This window comes from Phodopus roborovskii, unplaced genomic scaffold (assembly GCF_943737965.1).
Source record: "Phodopus roborovskii unplaced genomic scaffold, PHOROB, whole genome shotgun sequence".
NCBI lineage: Eukaryota > Metazoa > Chordata > Mammalia > Rodentia > Cricetidae > Phodopus > Phodopus roborovskii.
This window is the reverse complement of record NW_026126550.1, coordinates 3,168,967-3,176,806: the sequence shown is the minus strand read 5'-3', so window position 1 is coordinate 3,176,806 and position 7,840 is coordinate 3,168,967. Positions and strand designations below refer to the sequence as shown.

The 7,840-nt window shown below is 39.1% G+C and overlaps 1 pseudogene; it reads left to right on the top strand.

Annotated features, from left to right (window-relative positions):
• Nucleotides 1–322: 322 nt before the first annotated feature.
• On the top strand, nt 323–733 carry LOC127234382 (60S ribosomal protein L31-like; annotated as a pseudogene).
• Nucleotides 734–7,840: the final 7,107 nt, after the last annotated feature.

Sequence of the window (7,840 nt, the reverse complement as noted above, 5' to 3'; positions counted from 1 at the left end):
ATGAGTTGAAAATACTGTAGCTTGAGTTTGAACTGAATTGTGTATTGGTCATGCTGCAACTATCCAGAGACTTGGAGGTAACAGACACCAATTATGGTGGGAACCACTGATCCCCAACAAAAACGCCAAAGACATCAGAAGAAGCAGGAAGTTCACTGAAGCTGAGAGCTAGACAGCATCTGACCTAGAAACTTAGGAGGAATTCAATAACACATCTTGTGATCTTGAAACATACTTAACTTCAAAGCATACGATTTTTCTGGGAATAGTTAATAGAATTATACATCTTTAAAAAATACTTAACAAAGCTTTCCAATTGGGGCCCAGAAAAATGGCTCCCGCAAAGAAGGGTGACGAGAGGGCCGTTCTGCCATCAATGAGGTGGTGACCCGACAGTACACCATCAACATCCACAAGTACATCCATGGCTTGGGCTTCAAGAAGTGTGATCCTCCAGCACTCAAGGTAATCGAGAAATTTGTCATGAAGGAGATGGGAACCCCAGACATGTGCATCGATACCAGGCTCAATAAAGCCATCTGGGCCAAAGGAATAATGAATGTTCCATACCGTGTCCATGTACATTTGTCTAGAAAATGTAACAAGGATAAGGAGTCCCCAAACAAGCTGTATACATTGGTAACCTATGTGCCTGTTACCACAGACTGTCTACAGACAGTCAATGTGGATGAGAACTAACCTGCTAAATGTCAAATAACATTGGAGAACTGCAAAAAAAATTAACAAAATATAGTTAGAGAAGTGATGAAAAATTCTCTGTTGTGAAGAGACAAAGTACACTATGGCTTCGTGATCTACATAACTGGAAAGTACGTCATAGGAATCACAGAACATCACAACTCACAGATGCACAGAGCAGGAAGTTACAGTGACTCCCTGTGGTGTCTTGAATGAAAATAGCTCCCATAGACTCATATGTTTGAATACTTGTTTCCAGTTGGTAGAAATTTTTGGGAAGGAGCAGGGGGTGTGGCCATGTCAGAAGAGGTGTGTCCTCATGGGTGGACTATGAGGTTTCAACAGCACACACTCCATTCATGGTTCACTCTCATCTGTTACTTGTAGGTCAGATGTGAGGTCTCAGCTACTGTTATATGACCATGACTGCCTGCCTGCTTCCATACCCCTCACCATGATGATCATAGACTATCTGGCTGAAACTATCAGCAAGCCCCAGATCAACTTACAGAAGAAACAGTTGATCGGGGCCTTGCTAAGAATAATTTCAACTCTCATAGGTACCATTTATGCAAATGGATGATAGAAATCATATTTATTCAGAAGTGATCGATAAGAGTTTGCCTTCTCATGTCAAATGATTATATTTTTCATAAAATATATAATAATTTGAAGTTCTGATTTCCAGATAAAATGTCTGAATAAAAACATAAAGTGAAAATATATTATCACCTGAACATAAAATAAAAAGAAACCAGAATGAGAGGTCTTCATAGTGCTTGAATTTAATCTGAAAACAATAGGAACATTTTGAATTTTTTTACTTTAATTCTTTCACTCTAGAAATGAAATACAGAAAAATTAAACCAATATGACAAAATATAAACAAAAAACAAAAATCTATCAAGAGGTCAAAGAACCTCTAGCAGTTGTGAGGTTAAAAGTCTGGGAAACAAGAGCCTTTACATGTGACCCATTCTGGGGTCACCACTCCTAGGAAGGCTCATAATAACTCAATATTTACAAAGCTCTTGACAAACCACTAGGGAATGTCTGTTAAAAATTTCTGACAAATCTTTTGAAAGAAAATGTTTAATATATTTTAATGCAAAATTTGGAGCCCAACGACAGCCACAGATGACTCACATAGTACAAGCAGTATGCATATAATATTTCCCAGAAAAGAAATGAATATCACAACACAGCATAAAATATTAACTATCTGGAGCAAAGCAACAGAATTTGTACAAGGTCACTAATCAGAAGACCAATAAAATTATTTAGTGAATTTAAAAAGTGCAGAATCAAAGCTATAGAGGTATCAGTAATTCTCAAATAAATCTGTACAGATAAGAAATTATCAATTAATATGATATCAGTATTCATACTCATATGTTTTCCTCTAATTCTGAAATTCATACCAAAGTTAAGAAACCCAAGGAACTGAGGCATGCTTCAAGAAACTAAGAACAAGACATACACACTGGTATTCAGTTTACAAAGCCTAAATATAACCACCTCAGTCTGTATAATGTTATTTATATGTATGTTTTCAGGGCTAACCAATTGGTATTGAATATCCAATTGTTCTGATGGCCCATACAGGAGAATATTTCACCTACACTCAGTATTCCTTAGTTGTCTGTAGTTCTTTGTGTAGGGTTGAGGCTTCATGGACTTCCCAGATCACTTTTGCATGTCTATTGGTATCAGCCTTGTTCAGGTCATGCTTGGGCAGTCATGTTGGTGAGACTTTCTGAGTATAATTTCTGACATTGCCAGGAGACACAATCTCCCAGCAAATTTCCTGATCTTCCAACTCTCAAAATTTTTCTGCCCCCTCCTCCAAAATATTACCTGAGCCTAGGTGAAAGAGTGTGTTGTATATGTATCCATTGGGTCTGGGTTCCATAACTCTGTGTTTTGATCAGTTATGGGTTTTCTGTAATAGTTGCAAATGAATATTTCCTTAATGAGGAGTGGGGACTAAACTTATCTGTGGCTATAAGGACAGATGTTTAGATTATTGTTAAGGGTTATGCCAGTTTAGTGAAACAGAAATCTTTGTCTTTCTCAAAGTTGTTTTGATTTGAATTTCCCTGATAGCTAAGATTGTTGAGCACTTTCTTAAGTGTCTTTCAGCGTTTTCAATTTCCTCTATTAAGAATTCTTTCTTCAGTTCTGTACCCCATTTTTAATAGGGTTATTTAGTGTTTTTGTTGACTAGTTTCATGAGTTCTTTGTATATTTTGGCAATCAGCCCTTTTTTGGATGCAGGGTTGATGAAAATCTTTTCCCAGTCTGTGGGCTGCCATCTGGCCTTGTCCACTGTGTCCTTTGCCTTACAGAAGCTTCTAAGTTTGAGGAGGTCCCATTTATTAATTGTTGCTCTCAGTGTCTGTGCTCCTGTACTCCTGCCAGAATGGCTAAAATTAGAAACATCAATGACAATTTATGCAGGAGAGGATGTGGAGAAAGGGGAATACTCCCCCACTGCTGGTGGGAGTGCAAACTCTTACAGCCATTTTGGAGATCAGTATGGCAGTTCCTCAGGAAAATGGGACTTAGTTTACCACAGGACCCAGCAATCCCCCTCTTAGGCATATACCCAAATGATTCACATCTATTCAACAAAGACATGTGTTCAAATATGTTCATAGCAGCACTATTTGTAATAGCAAGAACCTGGAAGCAACGTAGATGCCCCTCAACTGAAGAATGGGTAAAGAAGATGTGGCACTTCTACACAATGGAATACTACTCTGAAGAAAAAAATAATGGAATCTTGAAATTCGCAGGCAAGTGGATGTAACTTGAAGAAACCATCCTGAATGAGGTAACCCAGTCACAAAAAGAGGAACATGGTATGTACTCACTCATACATGGATTTTAGACCTAGAACAAAGGATCACCAACCTATAATTCTCACCACCAGAGGAACTAGGATACAAGGCATATTCTAAGAGATTCATATAAAGTCCCTCACAGAAGGAGAAGGGACAAGTTCCCCAGAGCACATGGGAAGTGGGGGAGGCAGTGAATGGAGAGAGAAATAAGAGAAAGAGAAGGGGAATCACGTGTGATTAGGAAGATTGAGTCAGGGTAGGAGTAGAAGACAGAAGGGAGAGAGAGAGAGAGAGAGAGAGAGAGAGAGAGAGAGAACATAAAAGAGGGAGCCCTTATTGGTTTGAAGAGAAAACTGAACCTATAGAAAGGTCTAGAGACCTACAAGACTGCCGCCACCTAACAATTTGAGCAACCATGGAAAGGCTACCATAAATGTCCTTCCCAGATAGTGAGATCAAAAACTAACTTATCCACCATCATGGAGCCCTCATCTAGTACCTGTTGGAAACAGAAGCAAACACCCATAACTAAACACTGAGTTGAACTAGAATCCAAATACAGAGGGAGAGGACAAGACCAGGTTGCAGAAACACATAGACAGCTGACCTGAACAAGGAGGAAGTAACGGGCCCCCAGACTGATAGTTGGGAATCCAGCATGGGACTGACTCAGGTCCCCCTGAATATGGGTCTCAGCTAGAAGGACTGAGCAGTCTAAGGGACCTCAGAAAGTGGACCCAGGATGTATTCCTGGTGCACAAAAGGACATTGCAAACACATCCCCCATGGAGGGATACTGCCTTAACCTAGAGACAGGAGAGAAGTCCTAGTCCCTACTTCAAATGACTTGACAGATTTACATGACCCAACCTGGATGGCATTGCCCTACATGTAGAATTGGGGTGGGGGATGGGAGGAGAGGGTGGTCAGGGTGCATGTGAGGGGACAGAGAGAGGAAGAGGGAGGAAAGAAGGGAGGGAGGGGGAACTGGGATTAACATGTAAAAATAAAAAATAAATAATTAAATTTTTAAAAAAAGAAATCTTTGTCTTTTAAAAATATTCATGGTTAATTCAAGTCCCATGCCAAGAGGCTACATCTTGTGAAGTCTTCCTGCTGATAGAGTTTTCAGGTGAATTAGTGCCTCATGAAGCAAAATACAGGGATAGTCCATGTGTATGTCCTTTTGGATGTCTTGTAGAGTCAGTAGGATTTAATAATGAGTATTCATTTTGCTGCCCTTAACTAACCATTACCCAACGACCCAGTTGAAGCATCCATTGGAGTGAATGCCTGTCTTCTCCATGCCTCACAGAGGATATAAATTTCTATTCGTGGTGAACCATATCCAAAAATCATAGTATCACCTCCATCCCATTGGGGTGAGATCTCCAATAAATGAGTCTGGGAAGCATACATTCAGTCCATAATACCCTACCAATTAAGGGAATATTTTTCTTTTGTCATTCACTGAAAACAGAAAGCACACTTTTGAAGACATGGTGAAAGAATCAAGATTTTAGTCATTCTCTTGGACTGTATATATTTTCAAAGAACAAATGTACTGAAGCAAAAACTTAGACACTCAATTTTTATTTCCTAGCTGTTAGTTATACAGATTCAGCTCTAAGCTCACATGACTTTCTGGGGGTGTTCATCCTCCACTTTAATTAGCATTGGGACAGCCAAGATTTTTGCATAAACACCTTGAAAATGCCATTTATTTTATTCCTAAAGACACCGTTTGCAGAACTACCCTGTGACAAGGCCAGCATAGTACATCATTAATGACTTAAGCAAAAGAAAAATGTATCAATTAAAGTTTGTTCTTTTATAAAAAGACAGCAATTAACCAAAGGCCCACGTGTTGACATTCACTGCTATTTCACAGCAGATTTAATGTGATAGCAACACAACTGATTTTAGAAATGAAAATAATTGATGTTTCAGACATACATGGCATTAAAAATAGGATATTCTTCCATTGGAAGGTTGATAAATTGTTGACTAAAAACATCCACTTCTATATCCAGTACCCTGAAGGCATCCTCCCCAGAGCAGGACCATAGGGTTCTTTGTCTCCATGGCAGCTCAGCCTGAGCATCTGAGCATCTGCCTCAGCCAGCTCCTGCCTTGAGATACAGATGGTCCTCAGATGAAATAGGCTGGATACAGTGTCTCACCACACCTCAGCTCTGATCATATGTTAAAAGAAAGCAATGCAACACATTCAAGCTCGTATTCTCCCAAAGCAGTAGGCACAACTAAGCTGAAAATCCTGTTTCAGTTCTGCTGTAAGGAACAGCCATAGCGAGGTACATACTGTGAAGGAAGCTAGTACATCAACAGATGTGTCTAGCTAACATAAACCCAATTATAAATTTCTTTCAGTGTAAGCAAAGGATGAAAAGAATATTTTAAAAAGGGGAGAAAAGGAACAGCAAATTCTTACAAAAAAAATAAAAGTAAAAGTAACCTTCACTTTGGAAAATAAAAATCCCTACCCAAAAGAGAAATGTAGGAGAGATGGATAAACTCATTCTCAGTTTCTGGTAACTGAAGTGTAGCATAGTTAAGGAAATTTGAGAAAATATAATTTTAAAGGAGACTAAGAAGCCAGGAATTATTTTAAAAGTCCAGTTATTCTATTAGCCTTCAACATCCACAGAATCCATCCATAGATTCAACAAATTCAGAGATCACAAATACTGTCTAGGAAATGTTTACCTATGTACTGAATTGCACAGAGACTGCATTCTTGCTATTATTCTGAAAGTGATGCAGTGTAACAATGGTCTGCATAGAATTCATCCTATATAAGATATTACAAACAAGCTAAAAAGTACTTAGAGTAAATAGGAGGATTGTGTGGGTTCTGTGACAATACTACACCATGTGAGGAAGTTGAGTATCCTGGGAAACCTGGAGATAACCTTCTGGAAACAGGGTCAGGGGAATTTCTGCATTCATATTAAAGAGATTAGAAGTTAGTGGCATTCTTTGAATAGGGAGTTCTACTATTAGACCAAAGACATTATATCAGATAATGTAAAAGAAATATTTCTGGGGAGTCTAGGCAAGACACAATAAGGACCTGAATGAGAGGGGAGTGCCTGGATACAGAGGAAGGATCCCTGAAAGCAGAAGGAGATGGGTCACATTTCAGCTCTGGTAGAATCTAGGAGCAAATAGTCCAGGAATGCACCAGCAAGGCTTCTTGCCTCCATAACAACTGTACATTCCCGATGTGATTTGCTGGAAAGGGAGACTATATGCAGCAGAAAGGCAAGTAGAAAATTCCTAGGTCCTGTCCTGCTTTTTTCCATGAGCTTTGTTCATGACAGAGAGTATTGATGAAGTTAACACTCTTCTGAGTGTGGCAAAAAAAAAAACAAACAAACAAACAAAACAACAACAAAAAAATAAGCTACTTGTCACAAATTCCAGTGTTGGGCTCTTGGGGGTAGTATGTGTTTAAGCTGATCAACCCAAAATCTTCAATGGATCTGGAATATAGACTCATGTTGTAGATGGGTGTGGTGGTGTTCCCCTTGTGAGGTTTTGCTGTCCTCAATGTCCAAGCAAGAATTCCAACAGAATCCAGAAACCAGAGCTGGAACTCTAAAACCAGCTATAGCTCTGGGTAGGCACGCCTCACACTTTCAAGAAGAAGAAAAGGGAGCTCTAGTGGGCAGAGTACTGGTCCCAGAAAGCTAAAGCTACTCAAGATACAAACAGCCTAAGTCTACATGGTGCACTACATGTCTCTGCCTCAAGCTGTTCATAGTATGGGAAGGAGACAGAGCAGAAGTCTAGAACTGAAGGAAAGAAAGACATTTTCATAAAAATAATACTGATTTCTGTTCTCAGTTCTCATGCTATTATATGAAAGCATGCTCATCATTAAGTTGTAAACACACCACATATATTAATTTGTCTGTATATTACACTACATTATACACCCAGCCACATGAATGTAGAGAAAATGCAGAAAATTGTGCTAGAATATCAGTGGTAGCTACTCTGTCAGGCATATTGCTCAAGGTTGTATCAGGCTTCTTCTCCACACTGTGTATTTCTTATAATTTTGTTACATTTCTATTGTTTTTTTTAAAGAAGGAGATATATTTGTAAGACTAAGACTTTGTTTGTAAAGATCACTCCTGCCAAGAAAGCAGGTATGTTGACAGCAGATCTTCCCCTCTTCTTCCATTCCTGTAGATCCAATCCCCAGAGCCATCCCTAGCTCTGTAATGGGACACCTGATACAGTCTTCCTTCTTTCCCTGACCATAT